We start from the raw sequence: 19,721 nt of genomic DNA, 5'->3' as shown, positions 1-19,721 counted from the left end.
TGATGTTGTGCTAAGTACTGTCACATCTGTGATACCTGATATTGTGTTGGATCAGAATGTTCCAGATACCTGTTAGAGGGAATCTCCTCTATAGGTTCAGAAGAATGGCATCAAACATCTTAAAGTAAGACAAGAGGTTTGAACATTAGAAGAAGGTTTGGGGTTGTATAATATGCACGTCCCTACATGTGTGGATGATTTGATATTGAAGGTTGATCAACTACTGATGGTTGATTCTCCTGTGTCCCCTTGCAAGAGTTATGGACTACTATGGTATCTCCGGACCATAGTTCAGGATGAAACCGATGGGATTGAGATTGATGTCAGAATTAATGTTGAAACATCTTCTCCAACATCTGCTTCTTCAGCCAAGGAAGCTGGTTCTACTCAGGGTGGAGTACAAGGTCAAGCAACTGACCTAATCTGGAATGATTTTTTGTTAGAATAACTGTCATGAGTGGATGTCATCTGTTGGTGCCATACATGTGCAGAAGAATGATGTCAGATCTAATGTCCTACCTTGTGTGAGAAGGTAATCCTATCTGACAAATGATAAATACTTTAATGGGAGCTAAGTATTTGTCTGAAGAGTTGTGCAATTATGCAGTCTGAACTTTATGGTTCAGAGAGTATATGAGAGTCTATTTCTCTTCATGGTATTCAGGTTTTTGAAAAACCTGGATGATCTGCATTGATGGTACTCTATTGGGAGTTTCTTAAAGGATGTCTATGCACAATGAGTCCTTTTGAATGATGATTTATGAAACAATGTAATTGGGTTCCAAAATCAGAAGCTGATGTCCCAAATGATGTTGTAACATCATATTTACTGATAGCTGTTCTGTGGAAGGTGCTTGAGACTTTGCATGGGAGTGCTCAAGCTGTGTGGTCAGAAGACATGTTTCTGACTATGTGAATCAGAATGTTGAGGTTCTGATCTTGTTTTAATAGTATGCTCTAGCAATGCATGACTATTTATTCCACTAGTATCAACAACTACTAGTAAATGTAAGGGCAGAAGAATATTGTCAAATACTGAGGTTTAATAATTGTCTTTGGTTTTCTTCTGTTGCAAGTCACTCTAGAAAAGGGTTGATAATCAGGATCTTAGTCAAGCTTTTAAGCAAACTAAGATGTTTTGGAGTTTGTGAGTGACTTTACACATTGTATGCATGATATCCTGCCTATTCAAAAGGTCATGATACATAGTGTGGTTCTGCTAGGACATTAATCAGATGTGTCCTTGTTAAGTGAAGAGGTCAGAATGCTTGGATGTATTCTCAAGAAGTGAGAGTATCTGACTCAGAATTGACTCTACTAAGGGAAATGGTGTTGCCCTTCAACATGAAAGCATGACGTCTTTCACATGTTTTCATTTAGTGCTCGAGTTTTCATCTTCAACTGGAGCCCGGATTATCTATGACAGGTAGAGTCTTGTGTTTATCTGTGGATTGCATTGGTACATATATATTGTCTAGAGTGTTGTACAAGCTTGTGGAGATCTTATGCCTCATATGAGAATATGATGTCAGACAACATGTTGTGACATTATGAAATTATTAACAAGGCATGGTTGATTCTAGTCATGTAAAACTGAATAATTATATCAGTTATCCACATATCTCTCGAGTGGTTAAATGGTTGAGTCTGGGAGAATTTATTTTTCTCTACAGATTGTTTTTTTTGGAAGGACTTTCCAAGAGTCTTCATTATTGAGAGTTGTCACAAATGGGATATTCAGATGTCTTGGTATGTGTCACTAAGTGAAAGGAGAACACTTCGAATCAAGTGGAAGACAGTATGTTTGAAGATGTGTTGATCAATGCAAGTAAAAGAAGACAATGTCTGACTGAATGTTAGAACATTATTCGAGACATGTATCCTGTAAGATCAACAAGGAAGTGAAATGGACAGTGTGATCAACCACGTGTCAGAAGGGAATGCATAAAAGGTCTGTGAATACTTTGAATCCATCTGAAACTACTTCTATTTTGCATGGTGAACAAAATGTGCATCATCTAGGAAACCTATTTCTAAATCCATTATCCATGTTAATCTTATCTCTCAAAAGGTCCTAGAAAAGTCTATCTATGTTTGTTGATGATGTTAATAAACCTACCAAACTCGTTTTGATAATCTCATTGATTCAGTTGTCACCCCTAATGTTGAATTAAATGTTGTTACCTCTGTTAAAGATTTTTGTTAGTTCAAATGTTGTGGGTAGTGTTGAAACATCTGTGAGATCTGTCTCTGAAATTGTAATTCTAGATAAACCAAGATCTCTTAAAACCATAAGTCAGGCTAGTATGAATGTTGTGGTTGTTGATGACATTTTTTTAAAATTTTTTCATGTGTCGTCTTTCAAAGTTGTTGATTTTGTCACTTTGTTATCCCCCACTAAAGTTGTGGTTGTGTCCCCCAAAGAAACCTCACCTGAGTCTGATGTCACATCAGATGTCGAAACATCTTGGACCAACCTGTTCGTGTTGTTGAAACCTGTTCTACAATTCCCAAACTGATGCTAATATGGTTCTGAGAGTCTTAAACCTGATGGTGGTTTGGAGTATTGATGTTTAGACTGTGGTGGAAGAAACTGATCTTGATGATCTTCCACGTGACCAAGTTATTGCTCAAAGTATGACTGAAAGAGAACTGGTCATGCTATGACTATTTGTGTGGATGTGCATTCTGTTGAGAAGTACTATATGTGTTCAGATGTGTTGTGATCAGATGTGATAATGCTCAGATATGTGATACTTAAATGTGATTACTACTACTATATGTGACAGTTTCAGATCTGCTTCTGAAACCACTAGCTTTATGTTCTCATGAAATATGCTATGCTATGATGTCACTCATGATGTCTACACATCCTTATCTGATTTTTGAGAATTTATTTTTCTCTGATGTGTGAGAATTTATTTTTCTCTGATGTCTACCCTAAAATCTCCCTTTCCCATTTTTGCGACGATACTCACTAAAATACTTAACCAAAAACCCTAAAACCTCTTAGCCATTATTTATTCCCTCACACAAAAGTACTGTGGAATTACGGGTCTTACATTACTACCCACCAAAAAGAAGTTTCGTCCTCGAAACTAAGCAAGAGTAATCACCCAGATTACTTTACGAAGGTCCACGCACCTAAGTTAACACGTGACGTTTCCAACATCACCCTTTTCCGTCTCTTCCGAGATTTCCTACATGTTTTTCCTCAATTCTTAATGCTCGTCTTCTTTAGACTACCCACCAAGAATAAACCATACGCTACAATAACTTCCTCATTACATTTGATTCCTAAATCAATCTCTTCGAATCTAATCCTCAAAAACTTAAAATACTAGCCACGCTATCTAAATTTCTCCATTCATCTTACATTCAACAAAAAGTCCTTCCGACTATCACTCTCTTTCTCTTAGTACTCTCACTAATGAACCCCTTTTCTACCCACAACAAGACATTTCTTAGAAAATTTTCTAAAATTCTCGTCCATAACTTGAATTATTTAAAATTTGTCCACTTCATCCCCTATGATATCATACTCTCAAGGTGCTACTTGGTCCTTCAACCCTCTTGGTCAATTGAAATTGTTAACTTAAATGTCCATTCATACCGGCCCTCTACTCACTTATGGTCTAATCCCGTCAAACTACTTGAGAAATTTAATTTCTCTTACATTTTACCCCCCAAAACTAACAATTCTAACTTACACATCTACAATTCTATAGGCATTTCCATACTATATACCTCTTGTATCTCTTAACATCGACATAAAACTTACTTTTCAAGGTTGGACTACTCGTTCTTTACCTAGCAATCCCTCCAAATTCACCCTTGTTCCAACAATTAATCAACTATATTCTTGTCTCACCTCGACATCTATACTTACTATCTCCTGAACTACGTATAGATTGTCACTTACCAACGTGATACTTGGCCTCCTACCTTCAATTATCACGAGATTTTACCCTTAATACTCACATTTCAAAATCCTAACATATCTTAAACACTCAACTTAACCCTTAAGGTACTCACCCTTCATATAATCGTCGCCTAACCACACTAGGTTCACTCACTCTTGATGCGCCACACCCATTAATTCCAACATGACTCGCCCCGAGGATTATCCAATCATCGAAATTAATTCCAATTGACCTCGTTGTCTGCTCCAACATTCCACAACGGTCGCACCTCCTTGACAACTAAACGACTTCATCAAGTCTCGTCCCGAACTCATCGTAGAAGACATCCAATATTTTCTTAAAAGGTCCCCCTAAATAATTCCGTACTTGCAATCCTTTACAAGAATGACGTCCACTCGTCCACACTCAACATCTTCGAGTGACCACATCCAATGCTACTTCCAAGAATCCCTTGTAGTTTTGATTTGTTCCACCATCCTTCCTTTTTCACCATTAGGACTGATGCTCCCCACGGAGACACACTTGGCCTCATAAATCCCTTTTCCAATTCCACGGAATATTCCACATCCAACTTGATAAGCGCCAAAAGTAGTTGAATCACGGATTGGTTGAAGACACACATTAACGAAACGAGTTAATGCGCCAATACTAGCAAACAAGACACACTGCTACCCACTAATGATTCGCTAAACTGACGCGAATCGAACTCAAAACTGACTGACCTCAGACTGTTAACCCATGTACACACTTTCCCTTTGAAGATCTAATGCCGAGCTCTGATACCAAAATGTAACACCCCGTTTTTCAAAGCATAAAAAGGGGTATTATTTTTTTTTTTTAACAACACGCTTAAATAAAATGGCGCGCGTGAACGCCCGCAGCTATCTCGGCAATTCGTCATTCAATAGAGAAATAAATATAACATCAACACATTATATTACAGGGCTTCCTCGAAGCAAAGTGTGTACCTGAATAATTTACAAACAGCGGATACATTAAGTTCATCAACCAAAAGACACGAGTTATGAACCGAATATATCACAAGGCCAAAAGGCACTAAACATGTCTGAGTATAAATGTATAAGACATACAGTCATCCAAAATACAACTAGGCCCTAAGCCTAACCAAAAATGTAGCCTAACAAGCGCTACTCTCTACACTCCGGGATAGTCCACGAAGTCCTCGCCATCCACATGACCCACAGTCTCGCTAGGCTCTCCGTCATCTAAGGTGGGGGATAACCCGTTCATTTATCACATACAAAGCAAGGGTCACCAACTGGAAACAAGTATAAAAATACCAAATACACATACCAAAAGCCAAGTACCAAAACGGAAAGCGAGTAAACGTCAAACATATTCTCAACACCAAGAATAATAAATAAAGTGCACACATAGCCTAATGCAAAACCTCTAATGAATGAACGTGATAACCGTCACTGGTTACCACTGTGAAATAACCGTCACTGGTTAAGTCACATGCATGAATTCCGGAATTTAACCTCACCACAGCGAGTCGTAGGGTCACTCCTACTAAAAGGGTGCAGTCGTCACTGACAAACACCGACTCAATAAATCCCGTAGGATTAGGTGGTCCCATCTGACACACCCCGTGCAGTCGTCACTGACTTACACGACTATGAATGCATGAGCATATTATTTTCTTTTCACATACATAGGGCAGTCTTCACTGACTTACCCCGTGCAGTCGTCACTGACATACACGTTCACATATGCTCCTGCAAACAGTTACATATTCACATAACATGTAATATTCCACAACAACACGCCAACATACATATTCACATAATATGTAAAACAACAAAACAAGTATTCATCACGATCTCATATCGAGAATACATCACACGAATCATACCAAGCACTCACCAATTAGTGCACAAACAACAAACATACACTCATGTTATCGACGGAAGTAAGGCATAAATAGAAAGGTGCCCTTACCTCGGCAAGCTTCCAAACAAATACGTTCTCGCACTATTCTACGCTTTCTCGCTTCCTAAAAATAAGGAGCGGACAATGAATAAGTTTCTCCCAAATTATCTTATCGAAACTAAACCTATCTACAAAGGTCTAGAGGTGTCTAAGGCACTTCCTAACACTCTCGGATATTATTTCCGAGTCCTCCCCATAGTGATTAAAAATTCCCGAAGTTAAATACACTATTTTTCACAAAACAAACACATTTTCGACAAAATAGTTTTCAAACTAAAATGACCATAACTAATTCAACTCTTGTCCACTCGAGATGAACCATACGCCAAACTCTTCGTCTCGAAAAGACGGATCAAATGGTTAAGTTTTGAGGGAACTGAAACAATTTTAAATGGACGAAAATGCCCCTGCACAGTTCGTCCAGAATTGAGAAATCAAGGCATTCTCCCACAAATTTTCATTTTCAAAGCATACCATTGCTCTCTATGGTTTTAAACTTCAAAGGACACTTTCATACACTACCAAAACACTTGAAAACAACCTAAAAATTTTACGAAAATATCTCGACAAAATAATCGAGTTTTTCTTGCGTCGCAAGTTTCAAGTTTTTCTTTCCAAATACAATCCTATAATCAAACTTTGACCCACCTATGATCATTTCATCAAAGCATGCTCATTTTTCACAAAATTTTTCCCCCCACACAAGCTAGGTTCGGCCACCCAAAACCAAAGTGGCAATTCCGCTCAAAATTTTTCGCTTCCGAGGGCATGGTAATATCCCATAATACCCCCGAGTTACTAATCCAAGCCCCAAAAAATTTTCCGGGCAAAGCCTCAAATTTCGAAAATTCAATTTTAGGTTCTTTAACACACATACAACACTAAAACCATTTTTTTCCCAAAAATTTTTGCATGGTAATTCGCCCTAGGCCACCATTGTGCCTCCCTCAAAGCCCTAACCAATTTTGAAACCTCTACCACACTTTTCCGAAATTTCTCATGACCAAAAGTTTTCAAAATAAGGACCACACTCAAAATTTTCCCAATGCAAAGTCCTAGCAAGCCTCTATGAGTCCACAAGTCTATGAAATTGATCAACCAACTAATTTTGAGGGCCAAAGCAAGAATTTCCAAAATTTGTTCATGAAATCCTCAAGAACACACACCAAAAATATTTTTTTCTTGTTTCACAAAATTAAAGCCATTTTCTAACATCCATTTCACTACAATGCTCATAAACAACACCAAAAATAAAAGCACAACACAAATTTTCAAAGTTATGAGCAATTCAAATCAATTTTTCAAACCCTAAACAAAAATCTTGTGAAAACTTTAATCACCATGGAAATCAACACATGCTAAGCTTAAACAAGCTAGTCTACTACCCATAAACACTCCCATGGAACCAAACTAAATTTCTAGAATATTTGCTCAAGAACATATTCATAACAAATCCTAAAATCTATGAGTTTCAACCAACTAAAAGAAAGGAGGAGGTTAGTTACCTTAAGAGAAGTGATTTCCTTGCAAGTTCTATGGATTTCCCTAGCTTGGAATGAGATGATTTGGTGATGAAATGAAAAATTGGTGAAGGTATGAAAATGGGGGATGGCTTCACGGTTTGGAGAGGAAGAGAAATGGAAAAATTCAGATTTTTCTAAGTCCCCAAAGAAGCTAAACCTCCTTACTATACATTGGTCTTGGTCACTCTTGGCCATTGGATCAAAAGCACTTTCTCTAGATCAAATCCTAGCCATCCATTTTACTTTAACAAATATCTAGATATTTTCTCTCACGCCCCACAGCTCTCGCGCGCCGCGACGAGCAAAACTCGTAAAAACAGAAAACTTACGGAACGGAAGTCCGTCTTAAAATATTTCCAAAACTTATCGCCGAATCTTTTTCCGCGACTGTAATTTTCTTCCACACTCTTGAAAATTATTCTCAGGACATATCCTAACTCGCGCAGATATATAAAACTTCCACCCAAAATTTTACTGAATTCTGAAACCGTAAAATTTTACGTCAGCGGGTAAAATTTCTACTCGTTTTTCCAAAAGTGAGAATAATCCAAAACTCGTCATTCTGAAAATGCATAAACCTTCTCATACATAAAAGAGGATTACAGCCCAAAAGTCTGTGCCTTTCCAGCGCACGAGCACAAAACAGACTCCATTTCAGCAAAAATCCCATTTTTGCGACGATACTCACTAAAATACTTAACCAAAAACCCTAAAACCTCTTAGCCATTATTTATTCCCTCACACAAAAGTACTGTGGAATTACGGGTCTTACAAGGATCAACTATTTTAGGAAAGTTTTTATTAAGGTCTGATTTGCTTAGCTGGACGTGACTCAAAGACCAGCTGTGTTCTGAAGCTTATCTTGGAAGATCAGGAGCGTGCTAGCTCTGTCTATATAAAGAAGACTCAAGACCAAGATTTTAATGAATCGAAACCATTGTTCATCAAAGATGTAGTCTTTAGGGTTTCGTGTCTTTAAGCCACTCTCTAGGAGAGTTGGTGTAAGTGAACCACTCGGGTTGTGAGATGGTTGATCAGTGCATTTTTAATGCACTTTTATTCATCATATGCTATGGCAATTTTATAACTTCTCCTAGTATTTTAATGTTTTTATAATGTTTTCTATTTAGAGTCTAGTTTTGCTATTATTTAACTTTTGCTATTTATTTTCGTAATAAACAGTAATTTGACACTTTTCCTTGCACAGATCATAACTGGAGCTTCGGATATCGGATTGAGGCGCGGAAATATGCGTTGGAAAGATAAGTAAAAATGCCACAACTTTTATGTTGAAGCCGAAGGCCAATTCTGAGCTCAAAGGAGTCATATTTACTCGTCAAGTTTCAGACTTACAAAGATTTAATTATTTTCCAACATGACTTATGTTTTTCGGCCCAATTGTTTTACGGCCCGTTTTACTTGATGTATAAAAACTGAAAAATCAGCCTAGGGCTGATCATTCTCAATATTCACGAAATAAACAAACCCTAGCAGCCAGCCTCTTTGAATGGAGAACTAAGAACTATAGATCAATCCGTTGGTTAAGACACTTTGGTTCATTATCTTGAGGTTTGAATTCTAATGCAATTTCAATTCACGTTTCTATTTCTTTCTCTGTAAATTTCGCTGCCTTTCTCTTGCTTTATGACTTGCAATTCGTTTATCATTTGATGCTTAATTGTATGTAATTCGGTTGCAAGTTTCTACGAGGTTATTCGAATTAAGTTATCGCTTGTTTAATTTAATTCGGTTAGGAATTTACAGAGTCTATACGCTTGTTGTAGGATTGATTGAATTCGCGGTTTGCATAGTATTGATTGTGATTCTGTAACGCTTGTTTGCTCTGTCATAATTAATCATACGCACTGTTATAAGCTTTTTAAACAGTCCGAATTCATATAAAACCAATTGGCGCTTGATTAGTTAGTTTTATGATCAGTCAAGGATAGAAACTGAAAAGAAATATTTCTTCCGTGAACCTATGATAGATAATGAACGAAGTTTGACGTAACCAATGGATTGATTGCTTTGTTATTATTAAATTTCACACTTTTGCTCTCTGTTTTCACAAACCGAAACCCCCTAATTTACAATTTTTGCTTGAATCTGATACTGCTAATTATTGATAAAGAGTCCTCGTGATACGATACTCGAGTGTCGCTTCCCTACACTACCTTTTTCTTAAACTCGTTTTTGACCCGTGCGCGACAGCGGATCAAATTGGCGCCGTTGCCGGGGACTCATAATTGTGTTATTCAGTATTAGAATTGCTAGAATTGCTTGTTTCTTTTGTTATTGCGTGTCTGCTGTATAAAAAAATTAATAGACGAATTAGGGCTGATTTTGCGTCTGTTCTGCTTTTTGACCATCCCATTCCCTCAGAAAAAAATCAGGGTTCAAAATCCCCTATTTTGGGACAACCCTATTTTGGGACAAAATATGGGACACCACCCTCTCAGCCCCAAATTCCTTGTTTTTCTATTTTATTTTAATTTTTTACTGATTTCGTATTTTCGAAAAAATCCAAAAAAATTTGTGTCATCTTTATTTTAGTTAATTAGAATTTTCGTGGTATTTTTAGATTTTTTCTCATTCAGTTTGACCTGTTTTCTATTTTACTCACCTATTTTCGTTGTAGGGACATAGTTGGAATTACCGTAATTGTTGTTTATCACTTCTTGCATGACCAGGTCTGCTGGACAGTTCCAATTAGTGCTTCCTGACCCTGAGATAGAAAGAACACTCCACGCACGCAAAAGGCTCAACCGAGCTAACAGCGTGCATTCCGGTAACATTGATTCTAACCCTATATCTGATTCTGAGCCTGACTACTTGCATAACTTGTTTGCTTCGGATTCTGAACTTGATTTTGAAATGGCTGATAATAGAACCTTAAGGCAATTAGCTGCTCCTGATGTGAATTATAATGGCTTGTGTATTGAATATGATGCTGCTGCTGTTCCTTTTGAATTAAAATCAGGTTTAATACACTTGTTGCCCAAGTTTAGTGGTCTTGCAGGTGAGGATCCGCACAAACATCTGAAAGAACTCCAAGTGGTGTGTTCTACACCACTTAAGCCTGAAGGGATCACAGAAGACCACATCAAACTTCGAGCTTTTCCTTTTTCTTTGCAGGGTGCAGCGAAGGACTGGATATATTATCTCGAGCCAAACTCAATTGCAAGCTGGACTGCCCTGAAAAAAGTGTTCTTGGAAAGATATTTTCCTGCTTCCAGAGCTGCCTCAATAAGAAAGGAGATTTGTGGCGTTAGACAAGGTAATGAGTCGCTGACCGAGTATTGGGAGAGGTTCAAACACTTGGTATCTAGCTGCCCTCAACACCAGATTACCGAGCAACTCCTCATCCAATACTTTTATGAGGGGTTGTTACCAATGGACAGGAACATTCTTGATGCTGCTAGTGGTGGAGCGCTAGTCGATAAAACTCCAGCCGCTGCCAAAGCCCTCATTGAAAACATGTCTCTTAATTCTCAACAGTTTACCACTAGAGACAATTCTGTTCAAAGCGTGAATCAAATGCAGGTTTCTTCCAACAAAGCTCTAGAGACCAGACTTGACGATCTCACCACCTTAGTCAAACAGTTGGCATTAGTAAAACCTCAAACAACAACTTTGTGCGGTATTTGTACCTCTCCTGAGCACCCGACCGACACCTGTCCCATTCTGAGAGACGAGTCCATTACTGAGCTGCCACAAGCTTATGCAGCCAACCTTTACAACCAAAACAGGTACAACAACACTCCTGACCTATCCACCAACAAATATCATCCCAGTTGGAGGAACCATCCCAACCTTCGATATGGAAACCCACAAACCAGCCAACAACAGAATCCACCTCAAGCTGTTGCCTCTACACCTTCCGGACCATCCTTAGAGGATCTTGTTAAACAAATGTCCGTGAACAACCTCCAGTTCCAACAAAGGACCGATGCTAGCATTCAGACCTTGACAACACAGATGGGACAAATGGCCAATGCAATAGGCCAATTACAAGCTCAAGGTTCCGGTAACCTCCCTGCACAATCAGTTCCGAACCCAAATGGGAATGTGAGTGCAATTACTTTGCGATCCGGAAGAGTGACCGAACCAGCTCCAGCTCCAGAGAAAAGAAAAAAAACCAGTGCACCATCATCTGTTCCTGAACCTTCTGCGACCGCTGAGACTGCTGAGACTGAAAAAGCATATGTGCCACCAATCCCTTTTCCTCAAAGGGTGCAGAAAAATAAAAAGAATAAGGCGGAAGAAGACAAGGAGATTCTTGATGTATTCAGCAAAGTAGCAGTCAATATTCCTCTCCTCGATGTGATCAAGCAGATTCCGAAATATGCAAAATTCTTGAAGGATTTGTGCACAAACAAGAGGAAAGTAAAGGGAAATGAGAGAGTTAATCTGGGCCGAAATGTTTCAGCCCTTATTGAGTCTAATGCTGCACTCGAACCTGAGCCTGAAAAAGCTAATGTCTCAGCCCTCAATCAGGCCATGCCACAGAAATGCAAGGATCCAGGAACTTTTTCTATTCCGTGTACCATTGGGGATAGAAAATTCGAAAATTGCATGTTAGATTTAGGAGCTTCTATTAATGTCATGCCTACTTCTATTTTTAACAATCTTGATCTTGGTCCTTTGCAGCATACAGGTCTTACTATTCAGCTAGCAAACAGGAGCAATGCTCGCCCTGTTGGAGTGGTGGAGGATGTGCTAGTTCAAGTTAATGACTTGATTTTCCCTGCAGATTTTTACATCCTTGACATGGCTGGAGAAACAGAGTCAAGCAGATCGCCGATCATCTTGGGCAGACCATTCATGAAGACGGCAAAGACAAAAATCGACGTTGATGATGGGACCATGTCCATGGAATTTGGTGACATTGTGGCGAAATTTAATATTTTCGATGCTATGAAATACCCTCTGGAAGAGCACTCTGTTTTTCAATTAGAACTACTTTCTGAAATTGTTGATGAATTTCATTCTGATTTGTGTTCAGCTGATGATTACTCATGTGATGTTTGTACTGATACTGACCTTTGTGTTGCTTGTGCCGAGTTTAATTTGCAGGGCGAAGGTGAAGTTGTCAATGAGGTTGTTTACGCAGTTGAAACTCTTGACATCCCGGCTGTTCCAACAAAACCATCCATAGAACAACCACCATCCTTGGAGCTTAAACCACTTCCTAAAAATTTGAAATATGCTTACTTAGAGGAAAATGAAAAACTACCCGTGATTATTTCTTCTAACCTTGATTGTGAACAGGAGGAAAAGCTTTTGGAGGCCAATTTGATCCGCTGTCGCGCACGGGTCAAAAACGAGTTTAAGAAAAAGGTAGTGTAGGGAAGCGACACTCGAGTATCGTATCACGAGGACTCTTTATCAATAATTAGCAGTATCAGATTCAAGCAAAAATTGTAAATTAGGGGGTTTCGGTTTGTGAAAACAGAGAGCAAAAGTGTGAAATTTAATAATAACAAAGCAATCAATCCATTGGTTACGTCAAACTTCGTTCATTATCTATCATAGGTTCACGGAAGAAATATTTCTTTTCAGTTTCTATCCTTGACTGATCATAAAACTAACTAATCAAGCGCCAATTGGTTTTATATGAATTCGGACTGTTTAAAAAGCTTATAACAGTGCGTATGATTAATTATGACAGAGCAAACAAGCGTTACAGAATCACAATCAATACTATGCAAACCGCGAATTCAATCAATCCTACAACAAGCGTATAGACTCTGTAAATTCCTAACCGAATTAAATTAAACAAGCGATAACTTAATTCGAATAACCTCGTAGAAACTTGCAACCGAATTACATACAATTAAGCATCAAATGATAAACGAATTGCAAGTCATAAAGCAAGAGAAAGGCAGCGAAATTTACAGAGAAAGAAATAGAAACGTGAATTGAAATTGCATTAGAATTCAAACCTCAAGATAATGAACCAAAGTGTCTTAACCAACGGATTGATCTATAGTTCTTAGTTCTCCATTCAAAGAGGCTGGCTGCTAGGGTTTGTTTATTTCGTGAATATTGAGAATGATCAGCCCTAGGCTGATTTTTCAGTTTTTATACATCAAGTAAAACGGGCCGTAAAACAATTGGGCCGAAAAACATAAGTCATGTTGGAAAATAATTAAATCTTTGTAAGTCTGAAACTTGACGAGTAAATATGACTCCTTTGAGCTCAGAATTGGCCTTCGGCTTCAACATAAAAGTTGTGGCATTTTTACTTATCTTTCCAACGCATATTTCCGCGCCTCAATCCGATATCCGAAGCTCCAGTTATGATCTGTGCAAGGAAAAGTGTCAAATTACTGTTTATTACGAAAATAAATAGCAAAAGTTAAATAATAGCAAAACTAGACTCTAAATAGAAAACATTATAAAAACATTAAAATACTAGGAGAAGTTATAAAATTGCCATAGCATATGATGAATAAAAGTGCATTAAAAATGCACTGATCAAATTCCCCCACACTTATTCTTTTGCTCTCCTGGGCAAAACTCAAGAACAAAACATGCTACAATCATCACAAGCAATCAACACATTCCAGGATTCAAGCTTCCAACCGTAGACTGTATTTCAAAGGTTGGCATAACTCTTGTATATCAGCTGTCAACGATAACCCTGCGTGTGTGTGTGTACTGCCTATTACTGTCAACCAGAGTCATGACATGATCCTTCTCGAAAATACACAGTCAGGATACTAAGCTAGCTCTTCCTTTCTTACAATTCAGAGTCTGGGTCCGGATTTCAGCTTGAGGGAAACTATTCTTTCATGTTCTCACAGGCTTTTTGATTTTTTATACGCAGGGACACTACTTAAGTTCATTTTAATTATGCTTTAGGTGCTACTCTACCTTTTCACCTGACGGGATCTCGTTTGTTGCGAGTCCAACCTGTTACTCCGAGTAGAGCACCCTACACAACATTTGTTCCTCCAATTTTAGGCACAGGAACTCCACATATTCATTATTGTTCCTCCAGTTTCGGGCACAGGAACTTATTATTATTGATTTTTTTTTTATTTTCTAGTGTAGTGTCCCACCATTTAATCTAGCCATGATCCTACAATCAAGTAATCTAGTTTTTCCCCCAAGCTTAGTCTTAGTCAAACTTCTGCATCAAATTCAGTACTCAGATAACTTAGGCAAATGACTGTGTATTTTAAAGACTTATCAAGCCACTACTAAGTTTGCAAGTTTTCAGCAGTTGTGCATTAAGGTGCAAGGATCATCATATCTAGCATGAAAAACAAGAATTTCCAAAAATTTCACCAATCCACCAGCTATCTGCTCTAACCCTAGAACATGTAACTACTCATAACAATTGCATGCACGCTAAGACTTATTTATTTATTTATTTTTTTTTTAATTGTTTTATGAAAGAAAAACTAAAATTAAAAACAACTAAATGTAAAATGTTCCTTAGCTGACATACCAGGCATTAGCCCCACAATGTGCATGCATCGTATTCACCTTGAGGAGGGAGCTAAGGTGGTGAGACAACCCCAAAGGAGACTCAACCCTTTGATTCTTGATGTTGTGAAAAAGGAGGTAACTAAATTGTTACAAGCAGGTATTATTTATCCGATCTCTGACAGTAATTGGGTAAGTCCGGTACAGGTTGTGCCTAAGAAATCTGGACTCACTGTGGTGAAAAATGAAAAAAATGAACTTGTACCCACTAGAGTCCAGAACAGCTGGAGAGTTTGTATCGATTACAGGAGGTTGAACCAGGCAACTAGGAAAGATCACTTTCCCTTGCCATTCATTGATCAGATGCTTGAACGGTTGGCAGGTAAATCACATTACTGCTTTCTTGATGGTTTTTCAGGTTATTTTCAGATTCATATTGCACCTGAAGATCAAGAAAAGACCACTTTTACGTGCCCCTTCGGCACATTTGCTTACAGGAGGATGCCTTTTGGTCTTTGCAATGCACCTGGCACATTCCAACGATGCATGATTAGTATTTTTTCTGATTTTATTGAAAACTTATGGAAGTGTTTATGGATGATTTCACTGTTTATGGTGCTTCTTTTGATGCATGTTTGACTAGTTTGAACTTGGTTTTGTCAAGATGCATTGAAACTAACCTTGTCTTGAATTTCGAAAAATGTCACTTTATGGTTCAGCAGGGAATTGTATTGGGTCACATAATTTCAGAAAAAGGAATTTCAGTTGACCCTGCAAAAATTGATGTGATCTCTACACTACCTTACCCATCTTGCGTTCGCGAGATTCGTTCTTTTCTTGGTCATGCAGGTTTTTACAGGCGTTTCATAAAGGATTTCAGCAAGATTGCCCTCCCGTTGTCAAACCTGCTTAAAAATGATGTGACTTTCGAGTTTAATGATGCATGCAAAAAGGCGTTTGATTTCTTGAAGAGAGCACTGACTTCTGCTCCCATCATTCAGCCCCCTGACTGGAACATTCCTTTTGAAATCATGTGTGATGCATCTAACTATGCAGTGGGAGCAGTTCTTGCACAAAGGGTGGAAAAAGCCGCCCATGTTATTTATTATGCTTCTAGGACTTTAGATTCCGCACAAGCTAATTACACCACCACTGAAAAGGAACTTTTAGCTATTGTTTTTGCACTTGATAAATTCAGATCATATTTGCTAGGTTCCAAGGTTATTGTTTTTACTGACCATGCAGCTTTAAAGTACTTGTTAAAGAAGCCTGAAGCAAAACCGAGGCTGATTCGGTGGATGTTGTTGCTTCAAGAATTCAATGTGGAAATTAAGGATAAAAGTGGAGCCGAGAATTTAGTGGCTGACCACTTGAGCAGGATTGAACGTGATGGAGATATCTTCCCCATTCAGGATGAATTTCCCGATGAACAGCTGTTACTTTTACATGGGGTGACTCCTTGGTTTGCTGATATTGTTAATTATCTTGTTGCTGGTGTTTTTCCTGCAGGTGCATCTAGGACACAAATTCACAAACTCAAGAGTGATGCAAAATATTATGTTTGGGATGATCCATATCTTTGGAAATTTGGTAGTGATCAGGTGATTAGGAGGTGTGTTCCCGACTGTGAGATTGAATCTATTTTGCATCTTTCTCATGCTTCTCCGGTAGGGGGACACTTTGGCCCTCAACGAACTGCTAGAAAAGTCCTAGACGCAGGTTTCTATTGGCCCACAATTTTCAAGGATGCTTATGAGACTTACCGCACTTGTAAGGAGTGCCAAATAGCAGGCACAGCTATCACTCGAAAGAGTGAAATGCCTCAGCAACCTATGCTTTTTTGTGAGGTATTTGATGTATGGGGCATTGACTTTATGGGCCCTTTTCCTGTATCATTTGGTTTTCTCTACATTTTACTTGCTGTTGATTATGTTTCAAAGTGGGTGGAGGCCATCCCCACTAGGACTAATGATTCTCGAGTTGTTGCAGATTTTGTCAGGTCCAATATTTTTTGCAGGTTTGGAATACCCCGAGCTATCATCAGTGACCAAGGCACGCATTTCTGTAACCGCACCATGGAAGCTTTGCTCCGGAAGTATGGAGTTGTGCACAGAGTCTCTACTGCATATCATCCCCAAACTAATGGGCAAGCTGAAATCTCGAACCGGGAGATTAAGCAAATTCTAGAGAAAATGGTGCAGCCAAATAGGAAGGACTGGAGCCGCCGTCTAGAAGACGCACTTTGGGCTCAGAGAACAGCTTTCAAGACTCCAATTGGGATGTCCCCCTATCGACTTGTGTTTGGTAAGGCATGTCACCTTCCTGTAGAAATCGAACACCGTGCTTATTGGGCGGTGAAGAGCTGTAATATGGAAATGCAAAAAGCAGGTATGGAACGAAAACTTCAATTACAGCAGCTTGAAGAGCTTAGGCTGGAAGCCTACGAAAGCTCTAAAATTTATAAGGAGAAAACAAAATACTTTCATGATAAAATGATTTCTAGGAAGGAATTTTCTGTGGGCCAACGGGTTTTATTGTTTAACTCCCGCCTAAAAGTAATGGCTGGGAAACTTCGATCCCGGTGGATTGGCCCTTTTGTTGTTACTAATGTTTTCCCTCATGGTGCAGTAGAAATAAAAAGTGCAGGTACTAACAAGGTGTTTAAAGTAAACGGACAGCGACTGAAGCTGTTCCATGAAAGCTCGGTGCCTGAAGAAGAGGGACATGTTGAAGAGCTCTCCTTGGAGAAGCCGTTCTACCCAGCAGCTACACCATAGCCCCTCGGGTGTGTTCCTTCCTTTTTCTCACTTTATGCTTACTTTACATTGCGGACAATGTCTGATTTAAGTGTGGGGGGGAACATTTTACATTTAGTTGTTTTTAATTTTAGTTTTTCTTTCATAAAACAATTAAAAAAAAAAATAAATAAATAAATAAGTCTTAGCGTGCATGCAATTGTTATGAGTAGTTACATGTTCTAGGGTTAGAGCAGATAGCTGGTGGATTGGTGAAATTTTTGGAAATTCTTGTTTTTCATGCTAGATATGATGATCCTTGCACCTTAATGCACAACTGCTGAAAACTTGCAAACTTAGTAGTGGCTTGATAAGTCTTTAAAATACACAGTCATTTGCCTAAGTTATCTGAGTACTGAATTTGATGCAGAAGTTTGACTAAGACTAAGCTTGGGGGAAAAACTAGATTACTTGATTGTAGGATCATGGCTAGATTAAATGGTGGGACACTACACTAGAAAATAAAAAAAAAATCAATAATAATAAGTTCCTGTGCCCGAAACTGGAGGAACAATAATGAATATGTGGAGTTCCTGTGCCTAAAATTGGAGGAACAAATGTTGTGTAGGGTGCTCTACTCGGAGTAACAGGTTGGACTCGCAACAAACGAGATCCCGTCAGGTGAAAAGGTAGAGTAGCACCTAAAGCATAATTAAAATGAACTTAAGTAGTGTCCCTGCGTATAAAAAATCAAAAAGCCTGTGAGAACATGAAAGAATAGTTTCCCTCAAGCTGAAATCCGGACCCAGACTCTGAATTGTAAGAAAGGAAGAGCTAGCTTAGTATCCTGACTGTGTATTTTCGAGAAGGATCATGTCATGACTCTGGTTGACAGTAATAGGCAGTACACACACACACGCAGGGTTATCGTTGACAGCTGATATACAAGAGTTATGCCAACCTTTGAAATACAGTCTACGGTTGGAAGCTTGAATCCTGGAATGTGTTGATTGCTTGTGATGATTGTAGCATGTTTTGTTCTTGAGTTTTGCCCAGGAGAGCAAAAGAATAAGTGTGGGGGAATTTGATCAGTGCATTTTTAATGCACTTTTATTCATCATATGCTATGGCAATTTTATAACTTCTCCTAGTATTTTAATGTTTTTATAATGTTTTCTATTTAGAGTCTAGTTTTGCTATTATTTAACTTTTGCTATTTATTTTCGTAATAAACAGTAATTTGACACTTTTCCTTGCACAGATCATAACTGGAGCTTCGGATATCGGATTGAGGCGCGGAAATATGCGTTGGAAAGATAAGTAAAAATGCCACAACTTTTATGTTGAAGCCGAAGGCCAATTCTGAGCTCAAAGGAGTCATATTTACTCGTCAAGTTTCAGACTTACAAAGATTTAATTATTTTCCAACATGACTTATGTTTTTCGGCCCAATTGTTTTACGGCCCGTTTTACTTGATGTATAAAAACTGAAAAATCAGCCTAGGGCTGATCATTCTCAATATTCACGAAATAAACAAACCCTAGCAGCCAGCCTCTTTGAATGGAGAACTAAGAACTATAGATCAATCCGTTGGTTAAGACACTTTGGTTCATTATCTTGAGGTTTGAATTCTAATGCAATTTCAATTCACGTTTCTATTTCTTTCTCTGTAAATTTCGCTGCCTTTCTCTTGCTTTATGACTTGCAATTCGTTTATCATTTGATGCTTAATTGTATGTAATTCGGTTGCAAGTTTCTACGAGGTTATTCGAATTAAGTTATCGCTTGTTTAATTTAATTCGGTTAGGAATTTACAGAGTCTATACGCTTGTTGTAGGATTGATTGAATTCGCGGTTTGCATAGTATTGATTGTGATTCTGTAACGCTTGTTTGCTCTGTCATAATTAATCATACGCACTGTTATAAGCTTTTTAAACAGTCCGAATTCATATAAAACCAATTGGCGCTTGATTAGTTAGTTTTATGATCAGTCAAGGATAGAAACTGAAAAGAAATATTTCTTCCGTGAACCTATGATAGATAATGAACGAAGTTTGACGTAACCAATGGATTGATTGCTTTGTTATTATTAAATTTCACACTTTTGCTCTCTGTTTTCACAAACCGAAACCCCCTAATTTACAATTT

The 19,721-nt window shown here is 38.3% G+C and overlaps 1 pseudogene; it reads left to right on the top strand.

Moving 5' to 3' along the window:
• Positions 1 to 9,860: 9,860 nt before the first annotated feature.
• On the top strand, positions 9,861 to 17,613 carry LOC123923006 (annotated as a pseudogene).
• The last annotated feature ends 2,108 nt before the right edge of the window (positions 17,614 to 19,721 follow it).

The sequence above is a fragment of the Trifolium pratense genome, linkage group LG4 (assembly GCF_020283565.1).
Source record: "Trifolium pratense cultivar HEN17-A07 linkage group LG4, ARS_RC_1.1, whole genome shotgun sequence".
Lineage (NCBI taxonomy): Eukaryota > Viridiplantae > Streptophyta > Magnoliopsida > Fabales > Fabaceae > Trifolium > Trifolium pratense.
The sequence above is the reverse complement of the archived record's forward strand: the minus strand, read 5'-3'. Positions and strand labels throughout refer to the sequence as shown.